Here is a 13816-nt window from a genome sequence, read left to right as displayed (position 1 = left end):
TTAAAAGGGGGAATATTTATAGGGGATTTGAAGTAAAAAGTTTTTGTTGTGACGCCACCTGTGGTGCGCGGCCAGGTAAAGGCCCCGGCTGCAGGGTTCTTCTCACCGGGGGTCAATGTTGATTGCAGCCAAGATGGAGTCACTCCCCTCAGGCGGAGTGTGTGCCCCAGGAAGATGGCCAGCTGGCTGGTAGTGGGCCGTGGGCGCCGGAGCGCGGGATGAGGCCAGAGCTCCAGTTCAGGTTTTACTCCCTTGTAGGAGATTGCTCGAGAGTGTCCTGGTTCACTGCTGGTAAGTCTCTGGTTAGCCGGTGCATGTTCCAGGCGGTTACCAATGTCAGTGTAAATGTCCTGTTTGTCCTCGCTATCCAGCGACTGGCAAAAAGAACCTGGGCCGAGCTCCAGCTCACAGGCCCCAGGCTACACAACGGCAAGATAAGCTGTGTGTCCCACCAGCACTGGTGCTCTCCTGTACCAAGTCTGGTCTCAGGGGACGTCCCTCCAGCAAAGCTCACTATTTGTCATGGCTACCTCCTCTCATACCCAAAGTGGCACCCGCCCCTCAGTGGTTGTCCTGGTGACCAGACAGTCCCATGCTACTGGATGACTAACTCTCCCTGCCCACCCCAATCCCCCCTGTGGGGAAGACACCTAACTGCATGTGAAATGTGTCTGGTGTGAGCACCGGCAAACCTCCTGTCACTTACCCCAGATAGATACTGAACCTTAATTCAGTTGCAGTACCCTGTAGCGACCAGAGCCTCAGGGGAGCTACACATACACCACTTTTTACGACAGTCAGGCTTTGGAGCAGTGTTCCCCCACTCCAGTTCTCAGGAGACACCAGCAGATCATATTTTCAGGATTTCCTTAGTATTACAGAGGTGATGGAATTATCACTCTTGAAGGTGATTAAATCAATATTCAGGAAATCCTGAAAACTTGATCTGCTGGTGGCTCCTGAGGCCTGGAGTTAGGGAACCCTGCTTTAGAGTAAAGGCCATCATATGCCTATTGTCAACTGAACCCACTGTTCGGACAACAATCTAATGTGTCTGAGGGACATTTCCGATTGCAGACCGACAATAATAATATTTATTTACTTATATAGCGCTATTAATTCCACAGCGCTTTACATGCATCATCATTGCTGTCTCCATTAGGGCTCAGGAGTCCCCATCAGTATGTCTTTGGAGTGAAGGAGGAAACCCAGAGGAAACCCACACAAACACGGGGACAACATACAAACTCCTTGCAGATGTTGTTGTTGGTAGTATTTGAACCCAGGACCCCAGCGCTGCAAGACTACAGTGATAACCACCGTGCCTCCTCCAAAGCCCTCCCCATTCACATTTTGGGTTGATCATGTTTGACCAACAATCTAAAGGCCATATTAGAAAGTACAGAATTTCACCGATCGCAATTATCGAGAGAATAGTTATCGCGTTGTTATCATTCGTACAAGCTCAATATTACACAAGCAAATGTACACTCGGCAGATCACTTTTGTAGTCGATGGAAAATCACTGGTATTTTATTATTATAGGTCATTTATTCCATGTGCTTTTCATGTGAAAAAGGGGTATACGTAGACAAGTACAATAATTGTGAACATTTCAAGGCACATCCTTGATCCAGCCAGTGACGTTTCTGGATTGTGAGTCATGGGGAATGAAAGCGAATTGGCACTGAATATATGGGAAATGATAGTTGAACTGTATAAAACAGGAAAGGGATACAAAAAGATATCAATGCAATTGATAATGCCAGTCAGCAATGTTCAAACTGTGATTAACAAATGGAAAACCAGGAGCTCTGTAAAAACCAAATCATGATCAGGTAGACCAACAAAAACTTCAGCCACACCTGCCAGGAAAAGTTTTTTTGGAATGCAAAAAAAAAACAAAAAACCCACAAATAGCATCAGCTGAAATACAAGACTCATTGAAAAACTAGTGGTGTGGCTGTTTTAAGATGCACACTAAGGAGGCACTTGAAAAAAATGGGCTGCATGGTTGAGTCACCAGAAGAAAGCCATTACTGTGCAAATGCCACAAAATATCTCACCTACAATACGCCAAACAGCACAGAGAGAAGTCTCCAAACTTTTGGAACAAGGTAAGGCTAGGTTCACATTTCCGTTTTGCATCAGTTACATGCGTTGCTTGACGCTTGTGACTGATGCGTTGTACAATGGATGACAAGAATTGGAATTCTTTGTCATCATAAAGCGGATTTCGTTGTAAAACGAGAGAGAGAGAACGATCAGCTGATCGTTCACAAATAGCCGGCCGCCGGCTTTTGAGAGCGATCAGCTGATCGCCCAGCGGCCGGCTTCTGTGAACGATCAGCTGATCGGCCGGCTATTGTGAACGATCAGCTGATCGCTCACAGAAGCCGGCCACCGAGAGAGAGACATTTGAATGATTAAACACAAGATTTGAGCATGAGCAGTGAAAACATAAGGATTCCGCTGCTCAAAAAACGTTACATGCTGCGTTACTGCCGCCTGACGGTCAGTTGTTCCCCGACTGATCAGTCGGGCGGCGGATGCAACACAATGGCATCAGTCACAATCCGCCGCTCATACAAGTCTCTGGGAAACGGAATCCGCCAAATGGATTGCGTTGTTTATCAGAGCAGCGGATTGTGACTGATCAGAAACAACGGAAATGTGAACCTAGCCTAATTTGGAGTGATGAGACCAAAAATCGAACTTTTTGGCTACAACCATAAATATTATGTTTGGAGAGGGGTCAACAAGGCCTATGATGAAAGGAACACCATTCCTACTGTAAAGCACGGAGGTGGATTGCTGATGAGCTGGGGATGTGTGAGCTACAAAAGGCACAGGAAATTTGGTTAAAGTTAAAAGGAATGAGGAATGCAGCACGTGATCAGCAAATACTGGAGGCAAATTTGCACTCTTCAGCCCGGAGGCTGCGCATGGGACGTACTTAGATGTTCCAGCATGACAATGATCCAAAACACAAGGCCAAGTTGACCTGTCATTGGCTACAGCAGTCCAAAGTTAAGATTCTGGAGAGGCCATCTCAGTCTCCTGACCTCAATATCATTGAGCCACTCTGGGGAGGCCTCAAGCATGCAGTTCATGCAAGAAAGCCCAGGAATTTACAGGAACTGAAGGCTTTTTGCCAAGAAGAATGGGCGGCTTTACCATCTGAGAAAATAAAGAGCCTCATCCACAACTACCACAAAAGACTTCAATATGTCATTTGGATGTTTTTGGTTGTTGAGTGGAAAAAAGGGTTTGCCCCGTCTACTAAGGGCTTAGAGTGTACGAGACCCACGAAGAGTTGGAGGAGTTAAGGTTCCAGCACGTCCTATTGTTTTCTGGAACTTTTAATAAATAAAAAATAATAAGAATTGTTAGCTCTAAGGGCAAATAATTTGCACATGTGGAATAAATATCCTACAATGGGACTGTTACTTCTCCAACAGCTGGAAGCCATGGGATAATAATGCACTGTAAAGCCCAATGACACGGCTATAAAAAGGGATGAATTATTGCTCAGAATCTTCCGTCATCCATTCCATAATCTCTCTGCTCAAACTGTTGCCCATGCATTTGCACAGTGCGGAGACTGCCCCCTTTGTTTCTTGTTTACATACCTCTCCAGCAATGAATAGGTTAATGTTGCAATTACTTTCCATTGTGCCGTGCGAGCAGATCGGGTAACACTGTGTCCCGCATTGTTAGAGCCCTATATAGTGCGCGCAGATCGGGTAACACTGTGTCCCCCATTGTTAGAGCCCTATATAGTGCGCGCAGATCGGGTAACACTGTGTCCCGCATTGTTAGGGCCCTATATAGTGCGAGCAGATCGGGTAACACTGTGTCCCGCATTGTTAGGGCCCTATATAGTGCGAGCAGATCGGGTAACACTGTGTCCCGCATTGTTAGGGCCCTATATAGTGCGAGCAGATCGGGTAACACTGTGTCCCGCATTGTTAGGGCCCTATATAATGCGCGCAGATCGGGTAACACTGTGTCCCGCATTGTTAGGGCCCTATATAGTGCGAGCAGATCGGGTAACACTGTTTCCCGCATTGTTAGGGCCTTATATAATGCGCGCAGATCGGGTAACACTGTGTCCCACATTGTTAGGGTCCTATATAGTGCGAGCAGATCGGGTAACACTGTGTCCCGCATTGTTAGGGCCCTATATAGTGCAAGCAGATCGGGTAACTCTGTGTCCCACATTGTTAGGGCCCTATATAGTGCGAGCAGATCGGGCAACACTGTGTCCCGCATTGTTAGGGCCCTATATAGTGCAAGCAGATCGGGTAACACTGTGTCCCGCATTGTTAGGGCCCTATATAGTGCGAGCAGATCGGGTAACACTGTGTCCCGCATTGTTAGGGCCATACAGAGGTAATAAAAGTTTTCATTTCTTTCTCTCCACCCTAAAGAGAGCCTCCTGTTCTTTCCCAGCTCATGAAGTCCTCTCCCTGCCCCCATTCACTGGGATCAGAGCCAAGAGCAGCCCCCACCAGCACTCAGAGCTGCAGCCCTGGCCAACAAATCTGTCTGCACCCCTGCGAACACCCCTCATCCACCATGCGCTATCTCAGGGCATCAGTTTTCATGTCACTCGAGGCATGTATGTTTAATTCCACCTTTCCTCTTCCTCCAGGGGATCTCTGAGAAGTACCGCACATTACACAATGACACACTATTGTGTCTGAGGCAATCCTCCTGCACTTTATAACTATAGAGTGTAAGCCTTGCAGCCAACCTCTTCACTCAACCCTTTGGGGGGGGGGGGGGGAAGACACAACCAACTTTTTAAAGCTTCTTTATACTTCAGGTCCAGCATGGTGGTCTTGGAGTCTTCTTTCTTTCTTTCCTCTCCCCTCCCCCCTTACTCCTGGACAGCCACATCACCCTCCATGTGCGGAGGCCCAGGCTAGGAACTATTTTTTCTTGGCACAGTAAACTAGAGAGCACTCTGTGTAAAAGCTGCAGGAGCCATGTGGCTGCTGGAAGATTATAGCTCTGTGAATACAAAAGCATACGCCTAGAATCCTATATCACAGTCACTGCCAGGACTTGCTACTTCCACCCAGCAACTTATAAAGAAAGGCTGAAAAGTCTGCCTGGTTTAACCCCTTTAGTCTCTTTTTTCCTACATCCAAAAAGTCTACATTAAATGCAGCAAAAATATCTAAAATAGTGCTGAGCGGGCACTACCATGTACGGTACTCAAAACGAGCAGCTCGGACGCTCGGACGGGCTAAACTAGAGCCCAGAATATAATATTCCTCTACTCAGTGCCTAAATTTATTAGGACAAAGAGATAATGTTCTACAAAAGATAGTAAGCATAATATTCTTCTTTTAGATTAGTGATGAGCGGGCACTGCCATGTACGGTACTCGAAACAAGCAGGTCGGACGCTCGGACGGGCTAACTAGAGTACAAAATATAATATTCCTCTACTCAGTGCCTAAATTTATTAGGACAACAAGCTAATGTTCTACAGAAGATGGTAAGCATAATATTCTCGTTTTAGATTAGTGATGAGAGGGCACTGCCATGTACGGTACTCGAAACGAGCAGGTTGGACACTCGGACAGGCTGAACTCGAGTACTGAATATAATATTCCTCTACTCAGTGAAAATGTACTAGGAGAACGAGCTAATGTTCTACAGAAGATTGTAAGCATGATATTCTTGTTTTAGATTAGTGATGAGCGGGCATTGCCATGCACGTTACTCGAAACGAGCAGGTCGGACGCTTGGACGGGCTCCACTGGTGTTCCAAACATGATGGAAGTCAATGGGGAACTCACGCTTTTTTCCGTAAAGATGCTAGAGTTACTCATTGTCTTCCATTATGCTCGGTACACCAGTTGAGCCCGTCCAAGCTGCTCGTTTCGAGTACCGTACATGGCAGTGCCCACTCATCACTAATCTAAAACAAGAATAATATTATGCTTACAATCTTCTGTAGAACATTAGCTCATTGTCCTAATAAATTTAGGCACTGAGTAGCGGAATATTACATTCTGTACTCTAGTCTAGCCCGTACAAGTGTCCGACCTGCTCGTTGCGAGTACCGTACATGGCAGTGCCCACTCATCACTAATCTAAAACAGGCAGAATATTGTGCTTACATGTTCTGTAGAACATTATCTTGTTTTTATATATTTAGGCACTGGGTAGAGTTATACTCCAAGTCACAAGACCCCAATAATTCCGGAAGCAGACATAGGTGGGGGACAGGTCGTAAAAGAGATGATCCACAGACAGAAGCATATAAGAGTGTCATATACCCTGCAGCAAAAAAAAGCACTAACCTTAACATTACTGTCTCATAAATCAGGGGAGAGAAGGACACATTCTCGGCCTCGTAGACACAGGTTTAAGGCTCTGCAGTATTTCTCAGCCTGCTGTTACATTCCTGCCAGCAAGGTCACAGATGTGGGGGGTCAGCGAAACGGGCTGTCAGGTATCAGTCAGTTATTGGAGAGGGTAAAGGATGTGCACAGCTGAGATTACTGTGGGTACAGGCGTCCCTCACCATGTCACCTAATGTCCGCAGACACTACATCTCGCCCATCACTTGCTAATAAACGAATAAAAGCTCCCCACTTTACAGGGAATGAAAGAAGTGGTGTCACTGCCCTGGAGAGCGCCAGTCTGGCAGATTGTGATAGAGGACATATGTATAGCCTTAATCAGGGGCACCCGAGAGAGTCCTGCAGAAAATAACTTCCCTCATCAACACAGAACTTTTGTAAGGCGTAACGGCTACCTCCTCATGTGTGATATCCAGGGATCCGGAATCATTTTTATTTATATAGCACCAACCTGTATTGTATAAAAGTTGCCAAAGACGGAACAACTACGGTATTCGTGCAGTCTAAATGATGTCCAAGTCCGTGAAACCACAAGGATCCGATGTGTTCAGCTGCCGCAGCTTCAAAGTCTCAGCACATGCCCAGAAATCATCCGTCAGATCCGATCCGTTGGGAAAAAAGTTCCGCAAACACTACTTTTTGTCCGGTTTGAACATTTTTTTTTTAAAATTTGTGAGTCTATGGAAAAAGGATCTGGTAACTATCTATTTAGCCATTTGATTTTTTTTCATTTGTAAAGGATCCGTTTATTTTCTTACCGGATCAGTTCCAAATGGAAGACAAACAGCGATCAGATAATGGATCCCTTTTCCATAGACTCCAATGTTAAACAAAAACGGATCCTGCAAAAATCTACTTTTTCAAAACAGACAAAAAAAAGTTGTGCTTGGACAAGAGATCGCTGCTGGATCCGTTCTAACGGACGATTACTGGAAATGTGAAGTCAGCCCTTAGTGCAATGTACAGATTTCAGGCTCTGATCAGAATCGCCGATCATATTGGTTGGTAAATAACCAGGGAGTAAGTAACAATCCCCACCGATTATTGTCTCACTTATAGGGTAAAGATAGATGATGCTAGAACGCTGCCAAGTATACAGTATATTCTTCTAATGTTGCTAATTACTGAGCCAATACAAATAATCACAAGAGCACAGTGATCACTGTACACAAGATACTTTCCAAGGAAAAACAAATGTATCATGTATATAAATAATAATGTACAAATGTGACAATTTTTGCTCAAAATAAATATTGATCATCTACTAATTTTCAACATCCAAGACATTTGTTCCTGATTCTTCAGATTAATAGACACGTGTCTTAATGATAGGAAGCTGGGTGGCTCAGTGGTTACCACGCTGGCTCAGCGGTTAGTACTGTTATTTTGCAGAACTGAGTTTATATCCTACTAAGGACATCTGCAAGGAGTTTGTATGGCTGGAGGCTCAGTGGTTAGCACGGTGGCTCAGTGGTTAGCACTGTTTTGCAGAACTGAGTTTATATCCTACTAAGGACAACATCTGCAAGGAGTTTGTATGGCTGGTGGCTCAGTGGTTAGCACAGTGGCTCAGTGATTAGCATGGCGGCTCAGTGACTAGCACTGTTGGTTTTGCAGCACTGGGTTCATATCCCACTAAGGACAACAGCTGCAAGGAGTTTGTATGGCTGGTGGCTCAGTGGTTAGCACAGTGTCTCAGTGGTTAGCACTGTTTTGCAACACTGGGTTCATATCACACTGGACAACATCTGCAAGGAGTTTGTATGGCTGGTGGCTCAGTGGTTAACAGTGGCTCAGTGGTTAACATGGTTGCTTTGCAGCACGGGGTTCATATCACACTGGACAACATCTGCAAGGAGTTTGTATTTTCTCCCTGTGATTGTGTGGATTAGCTTCCACATTCCAAAGACAGACAGGGAATATAGATTGTGAGCCCCTGTGGGGACAGGGATGTGCAGTGTTGTTGCTGTAGAAGCAATAACAATAAATCTATCAATATGCAAAAAGCTTGCGATAAATTCTGCTAATGATTATTGGAATCTTAGTATTGTGGATTTGATAAAGTTTCTTTTTCCAGTAAGGATGATCGCTGCCTTTAGGCTATGCTCTGGATTAGGTGAGCAGTGAGGTCTGAGGTTGACTAGTTCCAGAATATGTCATCCAGGGAAGGGGAGACAAAGCCCAGCTCTGGGGCCTTATATGGAGCAGGGATCGGGCACATTATGAATGATCGGACAGTTTTCTGGTGAATTCTTCCCTGCAGTGGACTATTTCTTAATTATTAACTATCAGTCTTTGTGCTGTCTCCTGCCTTGTGGGAACAATACACAGCATATGTGTGATCATGCAGAAATATCAGAAACTCTGCACAAGAAAACCCACAGACACACTCACAGAGCCCCAAACACTCACAGACCCACAGAACCAGCACACAGACCCCCCCAAACAGCACACAGACCCCAAACACTCACAGACCCCCCCAAACACTCACAGACCCACAGAACCAGCACACAGACCCCAAACACTCACAGACCCCCCCAAACACTCACAGACCCACAGAACCAGCACACAGAGCCCCAAACACTCACAGACCCCCCCCAAACACTCACAGACCCGCAGAACCAGCACACAGAGCCCCAAACACTCACAGACCCCCCCCCCAAACACTCACAGACCCACAGAACCAGCACACAGAGCCCCAAACACTCACAGAGCCCCAAACACTCACAGAGCCCCAAACACTCACAGAGCCCCAAACACTCACAGAGCCCCAAACACTCACAGAGCCCCAAACACTCACAGAGCCCCAAACACTCACAGAGCCCCAAACACTCACAGACCTACAGAGCCCAAACACTCAGAACCAGCACACAGAGCCCAAACACTCACAGACCCACAGAACCAGCACACAGAGCCCAAACACTCACAGACCCCAGCACTCACCTCAGTACTGCTTAGGCTCTGTCTCCTTTAGTTTGAGCCTAGAACACATAACTCCATGAGGACTTTCACCTCTTTCTTTTCTTTCTCAACATATCCACAGGAAAATCAAGCAACAGGTCCTACAGCAATCCACAATCCTGGATCATGGCCCCTTCAGCTGCTCTGTAGTTAGGGGAGACCCCTCAATAATAGGCACCTCCGGAGAAGCAGGACAAGTCCCAGTAGAGCCCCAGTGATAGAGGAGTGCGGGGCAGCCTGTGCCTCTCCTGCACTGGGACAAGGCTCACAGGAGAGCTGCTGACATCACATCCTTCTCCTCCCCCTCACTTTTGTGGACTTAGGATAAACTGGAAATTTCAAGGGGGAGCTAAAAGGTGTCCTGGGCTGCAGCAGCCTGTGCTCAGTGCTAGACTACTGCTGCTTCTATGGGCAGAGACATGTCATGTAATCCAGGCTGGTCACAATATAAAAATATTTATTCATTTATATAGCACTGTTAATTCCACAGCACTTTACATACATTGGCAACACTGTCCCCATTGGGGCTCACAATCTAGGTTCCCTATGAGTATATTTTTTGGGAGTGTGGGAGGAAACCCACACAAACAGAGGGAGAACACATAAACTCCTTACAGATGTTGTCCTTGTTAAACCAAAAAAGGAAAAAACCGAACAACAAGGTCTTAAATAAGTTATATCTTTATTATCAAAATTAAAATTACACATAAAAAACACACACACAACTGTTGACTGGAAAAAGGCGTCAAGAAAAACCTGCATAGCATGTATGAATAAATATCAATCAAATATATGGCGGTAGTGATAGGAAGTTCAGGAATGGTCATAAAAAAGTTACTGCCAAAAACTACCAATAATAACTAGCAAGAACTGAGATATAGCTGAATTTGGTACCATGCATTTATAATAGGCAAATTGCAACTGATAGCCAATACATTAATAGGTACTACCGATGGCCTCAATAAGGCAGGAAAATATAAAGGGAAGACTCATGGCTCAGAGGTTTTTTAGATTAATTAATTAATCCTAGGAAATTTGTCAGAGTCGACACAATTCAATCACTAAATAGTGGTATATACTCCAGGAATTAATAGAGCACAGCCTCTTCACAATATATAATACCTGCCCTGGCAAGAGGACATCAGGTACCGCTTTGAGATACAATCATCAAAGGTATGGCTGGTAGTAGGTAGATAAATAAGTAAAGCAATAAATACCATTCCAAATAACCACTAGCACTAAAACCGCCTGTCACAGAAAAGCAGGTGAAGTAGGTAAAGCAGAGAGTGAGAGATAGCTTTCACAGATTATAAACCCGTAGAGGAAAGGTATGATGTAGATAATCCTAATCCTAATCCAAAAAGAGGTGTCAGAATCGGCACACTCTAATCACACTAATAGTGATATATTCACCTGGGGTTTGTGGAGCACAGTCTCCTCTCAGTGTACGGCGCCTGCCCCGACGCGCGCACGTTTCGTAGCGACTTCTTCAGGGGGTGGAGTCATAGAGGATTAGCTCGGATTAAATGTACACTAACCACCTATCAGCACAAGAGGTGGACGCATGCGTTGTTGAGCGCATACGTCATTAATCACGTGATAGCGGTGTCGCTTCGCGTCATAGGTGAATCAAGGAGATGGACGTGACAATAGAGCGAATCAGCACAAGGTCTGCGCGCATGTCAATTAATGATCCCTCAGCACATAATCCAGTATAAGCTGTCCTTGGTGGAATTTGAACCCAGGACCCCAGCGCTGCAAGCCTGCAGTGCTAACCACTGAGCCACCGTGCCACCACAATGTAACCTAATATATATATTGTATCAATGTTCCATCCATATTTACAAATAAAACAACGTTCCAATGAAACACAATAGAATGTTTTTTTCTTCCAATCCTATTGTTTAACCAAGTTCTTTATAATAAACAGAGACTATTTCCCATAACTCAGGACCATCATCACTGTCACATGCACATTACAGCCTGAAGTGTTCACTTCTCGCTCTGCCTTCATCCTGAAAACTGAGTGAGAATACGTCACTCAGTCTATGACAGGTCTAGAAGACTCTTTCATGTGCAAACTTATTTTTTTTTACTATGACTAAAAAAAATTGCATATCACATAGCTGGATGTATTGCATTAACCCTTGTCTGGTATCTTGGGGTCAATCGGACCCCATGCAGATTGGTATAACCGGTGATTTTGTTTTCGTGGTACCAGAGAAGGGTTAACACGTGGTTTCTGGTAGCTTTGTGATGGTGTAATTTCTTCATACACACTGCACATGCTACGAACACGGCCTGCATGTAAATTACTGTATGAAGCGCCATGTATCAGTAGTGTTGTTTGGAACAAAATTGGTGAAAATAACATACGACAGTAGATATATTTCTTATGTACTGAACAGCAGGTGAGTCTGTATGAAGCTCTAGCTTGTCTTTTCCACTAAAAAATAATGTCACATCTGTTCCCTAAGAATGTTCCTCCACCAGTGGTTTGATAACCATGTGTGATTTTTGGCAACCAGCTGTTGGTCCCAGTATATACCGTCATGTCCCAACAATACTGGGAATTTCAGAGCTATACTGAAAGTTGGTACAAGAGTTACAACTAGAGTATTGGGAACTGACCCCAAGCTAAGAACTATGGCACTAGTGATTGGCTCCTCAGTCCGGACCATGGGGCTTGCCTCCTTGGTCTGGGCCATAACAGATATTTGGAAACTCGGCCAGCAACATTATTGTTATTATTATTATTATTATTATTATTATTACACCTTTTATTCCATGGCACTGTACATGTGAAAAGGGGTGCATACATAGACAAGTACAATTATCATGAACAATACAGTCTGGTACAGAAGAGAGGACCCTGTCCGCCAGGGCTCACAGTCTACAATAGATGGGTGAGGGTACAGTAGGTGGGGTAGAGATGGTCATGCAGCCACATAGTGGAGTGAGGATTACTGCAGGTTGTAGGCTTATCTTAAGAAGAGGGTCTTCAGTATCCTTTTGCATCTTTCCACGGTAGGAGAGAGTCTGATGTGTTGGGGTAGAGCATTCCAGAGTATGGGGAAGGCATGGGAGAAATCTTGTATGCAATTGTGGGAAGAGGAGATAAGAGAGGAGTAGAGAAGGAGGTCTTGTGAAGATCAAAGGTTGTGTGCGGGTAAGTACCTAGGTCACAGGTGTATGGATGAGACAAGTTGTGGATGGATTTGTATGTCATGGTTAGTGTTTTGACTTGGATTCTAGCTGTACCCTCACATACTGTATCCTCACCCTCACCTCTGTAGACTGTGAGCCCTCAAGGACAGGGTCCTCTCTCCTCCTGTACCAGTATTTACCTTATATTATTCATGAATATTGAACTTGTTTTTATGATGTGTACCCCTTTTCACATGTAAAGCACCAAGGAATAAATGGTTCAATAATAATAATAATAATAATAATAATAACAATAAAAATAATAATAATACAGTATGCCCACTCCAGAAACTAACCCTACACTATTGGCAGACTCAGAGTTGTGATATTAGAGAACAGAATCAGTTTAAATTGCCTAAAAGGACTTTTTATTCCTTTTTATTCTATGTGTCAGCACCAAGGACTGTACTCCAATAAAGTCTGGCTAAATGTCTCTAATACACTATCCCTGCTCCAGAAACGAACCCTACACTAATTACAGCTAGGAGCGGTATTAGTATGGAATAGAATTTATTTAAATTAGCCCTGCAAAGGACTTTTGGATGTGTATGGCAGCACCATCAGGTACTGTAAGGCAATGAACCCTGCCTAAATGCCTCTAATGCAATATCTCTACTCCAGAAACAAACCCTACACAAATTATAGCTAAGAGCGGTATTAGAATAGAATAGAATTTATGTAAATTAGACCTGCAAAGGACTTTTGGATGTATATGGCAGCACCAACAGGTACTGAAAAGCAATGAACCCTGCCTAAATGCCTCTAATGCAATATCCTTACTCCAGAAGCAAACTCTACACAACTTATAGCTAAGAGCGGTATTAGTATAAAATAGAATTTATGTAAATTAGCCCTGAAAAGGACTCTTGGATGTATGTGGCAGCACCATCAGGGCCTGTAAGGCAATCAACCCTGCCTAAATGCTTCTAATGCAATATCCCTACTCCAGAAACAAACCCTACACTAAGTACAGCTACTGTAAAGCCCCCGTCACATTTAGTGACTTACCAGCGATCCTGAAAACGATGCGATCTTGTAAGGATCGCTGGTAAGTCGCTGGGAGGTCGCTGGAGAGATGTCACACAGTCAGACCTTACCAAAGATGCAGGAACGATACAGGTTGCAGTAACGACCTGTATAACCATCTCAGCAGTCACTGTGACCCTGTCACGCAGTGTCAAACACAGCGATGTGTCCTGCCCAGCAGGACATCACCTTTGAAGAAAATGACCTGGACCATTCTGCAACGACAAGCGATCTCAC

At 44.7% G+C, this 13816-nt stretch overlaps 1 protein-coding gene across 9 annotated transcripts in view; it reads right to left on the bottom strand.

The window, feature by feature from the left end:
• The window catches only part of FAT1 (FAT atypical cadherin 1), a 323107-nt gene that overhangs the window by 261738 nt on the left and 47553 nt on the right, over positions 1-13816 (bottom strand). Inside the window, exon 1 of one of the 9 annotated variants that reach the window (XM_075347114.1) lies at positions 9329-9521. The exons of the other annotated variants lie outside the window; for them this stretch is intronic. The gene's annotated coding sequence lies outside the window, so the exon portion shown is untranslated. Of the gene's footprint in view, positions 1-9328; positions 9522-13816 lie in introns of those variants that run through there. 9 annotated transcript variants of the gene reach the window in all.

This window comes from Anomaloglossus baeobatrachus, chromosome 1, assembly GCF_048569485.1.
Source record: "Anomaloglossus baeobatrachus isolate aAnoBae1 chromosome 1, aAnoBae1.hap1, whole genome shotgun sequence".
In the NCBI taxonomy this organism is placed as follows: Eukaryota; Metazoa; Chordata; class Amphibia; order Anura; family Aromobatidae; genus Anomaloglossus; species Anomaloglossus baeobatrachus.
This window is presented reverse-complemented; position numbering and strand designations above follow the sequence as displayed.